The sequence below is a fragment of the Pipra filicauda genome, unplaced genomic scaffold, assembly GCF_003945595.2.
Source record: "Pipra filicauda isolate LSUMZ 115617 unplaced genomic scaffold, ASM394559v2 scaffold310_size866816_pilon, whole genome shotgun sequence".
Lineage (NCBI taxonomy): Eukaryota > Metazoa > Chordata > Aves > Passeriformes > Pipridae > Pipra > Pipra filicauda.
The window spans coordinates 693,347-705,010 of record NW_024104433.1 but is presented as its reverse complement, the minus strand read 5'-3'; positions in this window follow the sequence as shown (position 1 = coordinate 705,010).

Below are 11,664 nucleotides of genomic sequence, written 5' to 3'. Positions count from 1 at the left end.
TTTGTCGCCGCGTAGCATTATCCCGTCAGACTGGTTCTAGGTGTGGTCCACAGAGGCAAAAATAAAAAATTTAAAATGTAAAATGCAAAAAAAAAAAAAAAAAAAAAGAAAAATCACAATGAGCTCCGAAGGGGAGCACGTGCGAACGAAATCCCAGTCTCTTTTCTACCACGTACTTCTTTTATTTTGCTGCCGAAATCGTCCTCGGTTGTGTGATAAACTGAGAAAATGATTCGAGCTAATTAAGAGAAAACAGTGTAAGGTCAATATGACCTGGAGAGAAAAGAAAAACAAGTCGTAAAACTTAATTGGGCCCCTATAAAGAGATAAAACAAGTTACCTCCCTTTTACCTTGTGTAGGATTTATAGTGAGAGAATTTTGTTTAGTTAGCTAGATAATAACACCTTTCTTAAAATTTATAACTTTGTATAGATAACAAGCGAACATCTGCTGAAAGTCTGATTTAACAATGTGTAATGTTTATACTCATGTACCTAACAGTGTGTAATGTTTATACTTATGTATAATGAATATTCATGTAGTAGCTGGAAATAAATGTAGAACAAATGTCTTCTTTGGGTGTGACAGGCGTTGGGATTTGTTGAACCCCTTCCCTGATCACCCAGCGCTGAATTTGCTTTTGTCATATAATAAATTCTGATTGGAAATTGCCCGATTGGATTTCTATTTCTCACACAACTACAGTCTCAACTTCTACCCTGAAGAGAGGGAGAGCAGAGGAAACAACTGTTTGATAGTGAACAGTCCTTTTTGCTAAAAATCTTGTCAGAAGCTCCCATTGACTTGCAAAGCTCAAAAATACTACAAATATTTTGCCTGTTGTTTGGCTTTCTAATTCTTATTGTTGCTTTCATCATTAGTAAAGGTTTGAGGTAAATGACAATCATGATTTCATGATTTCCCTATAATAGGAAGGTTCTGACCAAAAGGTGAGATTCCCTCGTAGTGGCATTATGAGCCATTAAAGGCAAAGACAGTAGAATAAATCCCAGAGTGAAATTATGGGAGGAAACACTTTCTAAAAGTTAATCAGGTTGTGGGGTATCTGTGTGGTAGAGGAGGGTATCCTCTCTTTTGAAATCAGTCCATACCTAGGAAGCAATTCTGAATTCAATGGAGAACACAGAATGGTAAAGGCATTTCTGTAACCGTATCTAAAATAAAATATTCATTCTCCATTATATACACTATGTTAAACCTGACAGTCCTTAGTGAGAAAGCTCTTCCCATGTAAAATATGCAGGAGTTAATGGACTGTGGGCATCTGACATTCATTTCCTATTAATCCACACGTACTGCTGTTCAGTTTTGCATGGCATGCCTGTGCTGATTTGCAATGAAAGGGTAATTATAACTTTGAACTTTTTGATGTAGGGTCTGGTTATTGTATATGGCATTCACATCTTTGTGAATTGCTGTGTATTGCCCTGGCATTATTTACATAATACCATCAGTTTTAAAGCCGCTTCTGTCAGTGAAAGCTTTGAAAACCACTAGAGAAGGAGTTGCATGGCTCTGTGAATCACCATAAGGAGGGTGAACCAGTACTGCAGAATCTTAATAGCAAATTAAAACCCATTTAAAATTCATTCACAGTGTTTCCCAAGGAGAGAGCGCTGGTTTTTGGAACTTTTAACAGTCTTGTCCTGATGTCTGTGAGCCGTATGTGCATTTTGACAAGACGCTTATCAGGGCATAAATGTTCAGTGGTAAGCACAGAAGAGGCCTCTATGATTAAGCATTCTTTAGCTGAAAAAAAACACCATCACCCTGAAGCATCTCAAGTGTTAGAACATATTGCTGGTCCATCTTTATTAGTACACCACCCTATTTAAGCAGCTGGGTTGTTTTTTGCATGATCATGTATGACAGGCTTCACTGTGTATCATTATATTAGTAACTTAAGGAAAACAAACACCATTAACTCAAAAATAACCACCAGTACTGTAACTTTTATTTGCTAATAAATATCTTAATAAACAGGCTTACCCCATCTGTAAGACCTGATAATGCCTCTTAGGAAATCATAGAAAAATAAAATACAATAATAATCAATAACTTGTACTTTGTACAAAAATCTCATTATGTTGCTCAGCAGGTAGTTTTGCCAAACCCCATATTCTTGCTGTAAAGAGATGGCATATGTAATGCAATTCACCTTAAAAACACTCTAATGTTGAGAGCTGAGCATTCTATTACACTATTAACTTGTAGGCATGCCAGCACATGAAAATTTACATGGAACATCATATTATTGTAGGAATAGAATAATAATTAAAAAAAAAGAAGATAACACCAACTTTTCAGTAAATAATAACAACTTCACTTCTAATGTAAATTCCCCTTGGGACTGCAAATCGGTACAGTGAGCTTTTTATTTCACGGATATTCCTACAGTACTGTTATAAACAGGCAAAAAGGCAGAAAGAAAATGCAGTGGGAACGTGTATGGAAGATATATAAGAGAAGGAAAGTAATTGTGAGGAGGGAGGCAGTCCCAGGGGGAAACCAACGACACCGGCTGTGAAATGTTCAGTCTCCCAGAACGAGCAGATCCTGTCTGTGCTGTGCAAGGCTACACGAGTTCAGAACTGGTGGAGATGCAGCTCAGAGGTGCAGAACCCCCGGTACTGCAGTACCAGGGCTGCTTGGCTGTGAGATGAGTGGTGAAGACTGAGCCACAGGGAGCTGTCATTATTCAAACAAGCCTCGGTAAGAGGAAAAGAAGCAGTGGCAAAACAAGGGGTCTTTAAAGAAAAGGTGAGTTTCAGACTACTGGTGAGGATATGAGATCAGTGCTGAGGCCACGGTTTGTTTGTAAAATAGTTTGCGAGTATTATGATTATACCATTGCTTTTGAAGCCATCTACCTTTAAAGTTTTGACATGGCTGCTTAAATATATAATCTAAAGTGTCTGTCATCAAATATTTATTCATATTTACACATACATTGATACATTTTATGGCTATGCTAGAACAGCAAACTATGAAGAGCAGTCATATTTAGTTGTATACAATCTAATTTCACAGAAGAGACAGAGATTAAAACCCCTTTTAATTCAGATACGTTTAAAACCAACACACAGAAATAGATAGAGGCTATCCTGAGAAAGCATACCAACCACGTTATCTTCCAAGAGTAAATCAAAGCTCATTTTTGGAAGGTAGTAAAATATTTTTCTTGTATTTTTTTTTCTATGAGTCAAAGTGGTCTGTTTTTTCTAAAAAAAGTGATGACAAAATGAAAACAGTTAATTCTAACTTGATCAATGAATGCTGCTTTTCTACTAAATAAACTATTGCCTTTCAGTAAACAGGGTTTCACATGATCCTTTAAAGATTTATTTTTTTTTCCTTGCTAAACTACAGGTGCAATCCTGAGAAGTGCAGAGAAGTTACTGAAGTCAATAGGAGTTATACTGCACCAAAGAACAAGCCCTTTTTGTGACTCTCTGGGTTTTCAGTCACACGTTGCTGTGCATGATGTAACTGATACCAGCAGAGAATTTTGACATTGACCTTAACAGAAGCCAGATGGAAGGCTCTAGGTGAGAGCAACATACTCTGAATCCAGTCCCTTCACCAGAGTTAACAAAGAAACACCTTTTCCCACTTTTAATATGAAATAAACCTCTCTACCTTACTTAGAAAAGTTGGGAGATGAAATTGCTGCGGAAGAAATGCTGATAAAAAATGCTACACTGCCAATTCAAATTAACTGTTTCTTGGGGACAGGCAGATAGGATATCATGGCCATAAGCTTTAAAATGCCTACAGGTTTACTTGCTGGGAATCTTGGAGTAGGATGGTTTTCTTGAGATAGAGAATTAATGAAAGAATCCAATCAACAGATCCACTAAGAGGGCATTAGTTATTTTATTTGCTGCTGTGCCTTTCATTAACTGGAAAATCTCAAAACTTAGACTGCAATGCACTAGGAGTATGAAGCAGTTTGTTCAAAGAGGCAAATGCTCAGCTAGGACTTCTATTGTGAGAGGAAGATCATATTGCATAATGGTTTAAGATTAGGAAAGAAGAAAGATAGACAAATCCTATTTGTTTTCTAGCTTCTGATTGTTTGGTGGGGGTGGTTATTTTATCCTGAATTTAAATCCAGAAGTCTTGGGAATTGTCTGGGGGAAAAAACCTACAAACCCAAACCATTCATATTAGATACTCTATTAGATGTGGAGGTAATTTTAATTACTTATTCCAAAGTCAGAGTTGACCATTCCAGGTAAAACAACAGTGAAGCAACCACCTTTTGCACCTTGCAGTTTATCTTTGCCACGTTGAAGGCAACCATGGCCTATTTGATCACGTCCCTGAGGTAGTGGCCTTGTCTTTTAGGCTCAGTTCACTCTCTTCTCCACCGTTAAATAAGGCCATCCATTCCACACAAATCTGTAAAAACCTTTGATTTAAAACCTATTTCAGTCTATTGACATCTTCTTATGGATATAACTGACTTTGGGTCATGCCCTGAAGAACCTAAAACACTTCAACAGAGAAACTGAAACTAGCAAAAAGTTCTGGCAATCCATTTGAGTGACAAGACAGCACATGTCCTAATAAGAGCTGGTTCACCAACAGCAAATCAGCCTTGACAGTAGCGGGGTGAAGGAGAATCTGTTTGGAGAGTTGAAGCTTACACACTATGTATGACATAGGGCTTCACCCCACTGCCACAGAAGTCAGTAGCAAACTCCCATGGATTTTGATCACAGCAAGCATATTGCCTGTTGACACAGAAACATTTAATTCCTCACGGTTAGATCACTGTCCTAGGAATTACCCTATCAAAAAGGTTATTAAAATCACTCAGCAGGATTTGGAAATACAGGGTGTTTTAGAGCAGAACCTTCCCAAGACAAAAATGGAACTTGTGAGTTTGACATTTAGTAACTGAAATAATCTACAGATTTGGAACACTGGCTGCCCTTTGTCTTTTTCAGCTAATCTATTGTACATAGAGACTGTGATGGTAAGTTTTACAGCTCAGAGCATTCAACTTCCTAAAGAAAAAAAGAATCCTATTATGCTTTTCCTTTTTGCTTCTTAATCATTTTCAAGTCAAGCTCGGCCTGAAACTCAGTTTGTAAGCCACTCTTAACTGGATAGTTCTATTCTTCACTGTTTATTTAGGTTCCTCTCAAAAAAGTCAGTATGCAACAATAAGGACAAGTACTCATGGGTTACAGAACTGTGTCTGCTGGATGTTCTAATCTAAATAATGACAACTGTACCTGGGGTTTTTTTGGTTGTAGACTGGATCCTGGAAAATCAGCAAGTAGATTTTTTTTCCTATCACTCAGAGCGTTATGCAGTGATGATATTGTGAAAATACTCCCCAGACTGTTTCAGCGGGAACTTTTTCATCATCCACAACCAGAAAGGAATATTTAGATTCCAAAGCAGATTTGTCCAAAATCTTATTTTTCAGATTCCAGATGCAAGGTCAATTCTACACAGTCAAGGCCCCAGTCGTCACATAGTTCAGAACACAGAGAGCTAGATTTCTCTTTGATTTGTGAGTTTTGACTCCCAGGGGTTTGGCTTGCCTACCATGCTCAACATACATGCTGCTGCTTAACAGTTCTTCATTGAATTTTCAGTCATGAAGAGGTACTAGTATAATATTATGGTTTATTCTCAAATTTTAACAATATCTACTCATATATCAAGAATATGTGCAGGAGATTTTGTGATGGGGTCAGTGAATATACTGGACTCCTCAAGGAAACTATATATGGTACTGAAGTTTGAAAGAATGACAAAATATGTTGTCTCATGCTGCTTTAAAAATATTTTGTAGGAATTTTGATTTGCAAGTCCTGCTCATGTATATGGTCCCATTTCAAATCATCCTTCTTATATGAAATAAGCTGCGGAAACACGTAAGTGTTTACAGATTCAGGAGTTTCTGAGCATGGCACAGCACTTAGATTATTACTGATACATGTGTGCAATCAACTACTATTCAAAGAGCTCAGATAGTTTGATATAGGTCAAAATTTTGCATGGGAAGAGAGAAGAACACATGTGAAAACCTCAAATTACTTTGAGACTGATCTTTTTAATATATTTTTTCCCCTGTGTCTTCAGTGTCAGAACTTGCATTTTTTATTCCAGTTTAATTACACGGGTATGAAAAGTCAGATAATATGCTAAACTTTTGTGGAAGAGAGAGGTACTTGGGAAATCTCTTTCAGGAAATAAAGGTAAGAGATACTCATGTGGCATATTTAAAGGAACATACACACAAATAGATTTCACTGAACTGACATTACATTATTTCACATATAAAATATGGAAATATATTTTAACTCATCCATTTTTCAACCTTATGTTTTTCATCATTTTTGTTAGTTTTCCTTTCTAAAATGCAGTACATCTTTTTCTACTATATGCTGGCGTATCCTTACTCATACTCCCTTTAAAGTTTCCCTCATTTTAACCTCCAAAGTGTCTAAAAATGGCTACTTAAAAGAAAATAATTTATATACTGCTTAAACATCTTTGGTGACTTCAGCAGAGGAGCCCAAACTTTTTATAGCATGGACTACATCTTATTATAATAATAATTATTATAATAATAATGCCTCCCCTATGTGATCACTGATTTCTACAGTAATTAGTTGTTCTCTGGAAGGGAACCAGTAGGAAGGGGTTGGGTGAGGTGGCAGTAGAAGGGTAGTCAGCTTTCTGTAAGCCAGTTTGAAAATGTTTTTTTTCTGCCAGTGAAGGAAAAGAGAGGCTGTCCCTTTCCAGATAACAAGCCAAGGAAGTCTGGGAAGAGCTACACACATACAGTGCATGCCATTAAACATTTTAAAAGCCAGTGGAGCAGATCAACCCCATTATTGTTATTGGTAATAGGTAATTAATTTGTAGGTTTGAAAAACCTCAGACATGATGATATACGTGATATTTACAGTTCTTTATGTACATATAGACAAATGTTTTATAACCCTAATGTGTTTGCCTTATCCAGGTTCGTAATCTGAGGAACTATATACAACCATAGCACTCATGGATGAGCAGTGTGCACCACTAAATACAGTATTTGATGGTAGAAGATGTGTGTGAGCTGTGAGTACCTGCAACTCTCTTATACAACTCTTTTGTGGTTTTCTTAGAGCTCCTTGGCACGACATGGACAGCTCTTCCCTTTTTACTTTATTGTAGGCTTTAGGGATTCTTTTTTCCTTTTCAGTACTGATTCATTTGTCTCCCCAGAAGATTTCAAGATCATTGTCCTACTAAGAGTTAGCCCAGCCCAATATGTCTTTCCCTCATTCTCAAAAAAAAAAAAAAAAAAAAAAAGAGTACCATTATAAAAAAAGAAAAAAAATTATCCTTGCCATTTATTCAAGAAAGATCAATTACAACTGGTAAACAAGGGTATTCTGGAAGAAAACTATTTAACAGAATACAGTGCTCTTCAACCATGTGCAAATGCCATAAGTATCTCTATTTGTAGTACTTTCCCTAGAAGATGCAATGGAAGACAGACTTTTTATTGTGACCATAACTAAAGATATGTTGGACTGGATTAGAAGTGAGTTCTCTGTGCTGATCCAGTCCCATGGGGTCATTCTGACATGGAAATTGCTGAGATTAGTAGAGTCTCAGTGGGTACCTTCACAGTCCCAGCTACTGCACATGGTAAATCTCAACTACACCTGGATAAAGGGCATCTGCATGTTACTTATGACCCACCTTTGGATTCCCATGTAGGAATCTGAACTGAAAAAGAAATTACTGAAGCCCATGTTAGGCTCATTATGTAAAAAAATGGCAAATGGATAGTCAGTCTTAAATTATGTAAAAATCAAAGTACTGCAGTCTGTGAGTTCTGTGCCAGAATAATCCAACTAACACCTAGCACAATTTTGGAGAAGAATGTTTATCCAGAGCAATTAATTTATTTGAATTAGTTGTTGAGTGCACTGATTGAAATTAAAGGATTGCCTTATGCTGAAAAGTCCTGGCTGGTGTCCTAAAGCATAGCATGTGTCTAAGCTTTTATTGGACAGACACTGGATTTATGTTCCTGGGAAACAAAAAGGATAACTTTTGTTTAAAAAAAAAATTTAAGTTACGTCACCCAATTCTCTTCCTTTCACCTCATGGCATCCTATTGCTTCTCAGTAATTCCAGTGTGGAAACACCTCATGACTAAAATCTACTAAACCTTCTGCTATGATTTTTTCAATTTTAACATCAGCATTATGAACAAGATCCTCTCTTTTCCACAGGTTCAGCACGAGGATACAATTATGGCATGAGATTCATCTGACTGAGCACAGATGGCTGGATATGAGCTATCACTGAATGCAGAGAAACAGGTGTTTCTTTAGCACAATTCATCTAACCCAGAAGTAGATAGTTTTATTTATAGATAGATAGATAGATAGATAGATAGATAGATAGTTCAGATGACTCACATCTTACAGGAGCCCACTTCGCTGATTAAAAGGGAGCCTCGGGTGACCAGCTCAAATGCAGACCTCCAAAATTAGGTCAGAAGGATTCCTCCCAGCAGGTCTCAGGTCTCTGACTGACAAGTGGGGGTAGTAAGGATGAACTGATATGGTTTCCAGGTTAGATGACCACCCCACTTGGCTGCATGTCCAGGTTGGTTGTCAGTCAGCTTTGGAAGCACTGGGATCGGCCACACGATGGAAAGAGACACTGCCCTGGTCCTGCTCAGCAGTCAAGGCCCTCACTTAAGCTGTCTTGGAGGCTTAAGTGATACACAAGTATCACTGGGTGGTAATAGTGCCCATAGATGATTTTATTCTAGATCAATGAAATCAGAGCTGTGAGAAAAATCTACACATGAATATTACTTATAAATAACTTAGAATGATGTCTTTATGATGCCCACATTTTAATGCCTTTTTTTTTGTTGTTGCTTGCATATCACACACGCTTTATTTTGTGAACTTTCAGTGACTGCTTTTAGTCATGAAGCACTCAGTAATGTGGGCCAGATTCTCAGAAACAGCCTACTAAATTTGCTTAATTTTGTGAAATTTAAACTCCAACTGCATACTGCAATATGCAGGATAATTAGAGCTAATTTTCACCTGAAGAAAGTATCCACTGTAACAAAGAAAGCTAGTCTAATTTCACATATACATTTGTGCCCTGCACAGAATTAAGCTCACATTTGAAAAATAACACCTGTTATGTTTTTTGTTTGTTTTTAAATGATAAAATAGGAAAGAAACCCCAAACCAAGAGTAGACTTGGACTCAGCACAAGAGCAAATAAAATGTTTCCAAAATGAGGAAAATGTAAATTTGATCAAGATAACTATTATAGAAGTGTCATACTGCACCACAACAACAACAGAAAAACAAACTGTATAAACTCACAAAATCCTGGATTTACAATGTTATTAATAAATGTCCTCACCCAAAGAATCCCTTGTTCTTTCCTTTCTGGTTACCCAAACACTGGTTATATAAAAAATATATCTGATTAATAAATGTTTTAATATTGTTATATTTTTTCTATTGAAAATATATTTTCAGTAGTGTGATAAATTTAGAAATATATTTTCATGAAATGTATCCAGGTTGTGTGCATGTAACAATGTCATTCTGCCAATCCTCACTACCAGAAATGAAAAATCTTGCAAAAGACAATCTGAAAGTGCACATACATGGTTTGGATCAGTTATGGATGGTTTTGAAACCCCATTAACAAATAGCAGACTCGTACCTCATCAGTAATGTATTTAATTGTGGGAGAGGCTTCTTCCACACATGTCCCATTGTTGGCCCATGGAAGCAATGGCAAGCAAAATGGATAATTAAATGATAAAGGAAAATCAGCTTTCAAATTACTCTGGGCTTCAGGTCAGTATGATTTTTTTTCCATAAGAGAACCTTTACCAAAAAATTATTCAGATGTGGAATCGGGGTGGAATTTTTCAAGTGACAGTCACAGGAAAGAACAGATACTTTTTTTCCCCCCACTAAAAGCCTGTGATCCTGCAAAACACACGTGCATGTGCAGTCCTACTGAGTTAAGGGGGACTGCTCATGCTGGCAAAATTACCTTTGTAGCTAGAACAGGACTGGAGCTGCTCTGCTTTAAACAAGCTCATCCAATTGGCATTGTGGAACACCCCGGTGAATCTTGATCTTTATGAAAATTGCTCCTCAGTTAAATCTGCCTTTTAATTTTTTTTTAAAGGAAAGAAAGTTTACTTAGTGCACTGTTGTTATCTCTTCTAAATTAATGCAGTTATTCCAACATAAAGTGACAACAGCGAATCAGGCCTAGCGTGTCTTACTCTGTGATCTGGTTGGAAGCATTATCTTTGTTGAGTTACTTTCTGATTTTTGTTCTTTGCCACTGATACGCAGTGGCAGCCTTTTCCAAGAGTTAGGAAATACATTTACAAGCTGCAAATTAAGCGGTAAATATCGTTATGATTACATAAAGTAGTCAGCTCATTTTGATATACACACATACTATACTAATTACCCAAGATGCACGTTTCAACAGAAGAGTTGTAAGGCTCGAGTATACTGGAATGCCACATAACTCAAAAATATCCTCCAAACCACGTATAAGTCAACAAAAAGCATCTGCAGCCAGGTTACATGTGACATGCATTGTAGATCTGTGTGTGGTCTCACAGCACACAGACATGCGGTCGCTCCCTTGTTCCCAGTAGTGCATATCCCATGCAAAAATTTGGAAGTGTAGCCCAGCACGTCCATGTGAGTTGTCTGAATAAAACATGAAAGCTGTAAGTCTTAAGAGAGGTACAAATATTATGTCAGGCCTTTGCAGACGTTTTCTTGCATGTAAATATGGCTATTGAAGGGTTCTAAAGGTAATTATCATGGATGTCCCTTAGATATTTGTACTAAATGAAGATCCAGCCTGTAGTGACCAGAGCTCCATTTCAGCAGAATCTGCTTTTTCACTTCTAAAAGCAGTCAGAAGCAGAGTCAAGGCAACATGTTGCCACACTGCTGTCCTACATCTCCTTTCCTGCCCAGGTACAAGGTAACTGAATCCTGCAGCGTGTAACTTCCAGCATCAGCGGGCGGTTGTACTGCTGCCCTCAGCTGGAGGAGGACACGGCTGGCCTGCTCCCACGGGAATAGCCACATCACCCCACTGATGGCTGGCCCTCTAAGGTCTGCTACTGCTGCTGGGAATTATGCCCAAGTCCAAGCAGCAGAGACCTGCATTTCTGGAACAGAAAGCTTTCTAAAGTCTGTGTGGCCACAATACAGCTGACAACTGTGTTTTACATGTGGTCATGGAAACGTTACAATCAGTTTTCCGGTGAATATTTGCCATGTAGTAGAAGCAAATGCTGAGTATTACATAAAAAAGAAATAACAATGAAGGATGGTGAGGAATCCCAGGGATGAACATGTTTTCCAACCTAATCATAAAAATTTAAAGCATAAAAAGTGTCGAGTGCTGAAGTAATTAAAAATCAAAGACCTTCCTTGAGATTTCAAACAGATTACTCTCATTTTCCTTCCAATTATTCACACAATGAAAACTCGCTACATAACATCATCAGTCGTTTCTGCAAACAATAGTAATATTTTGAGGCACCATCTCACCAGCTTTCAAACTATTATAAAGTAATATAA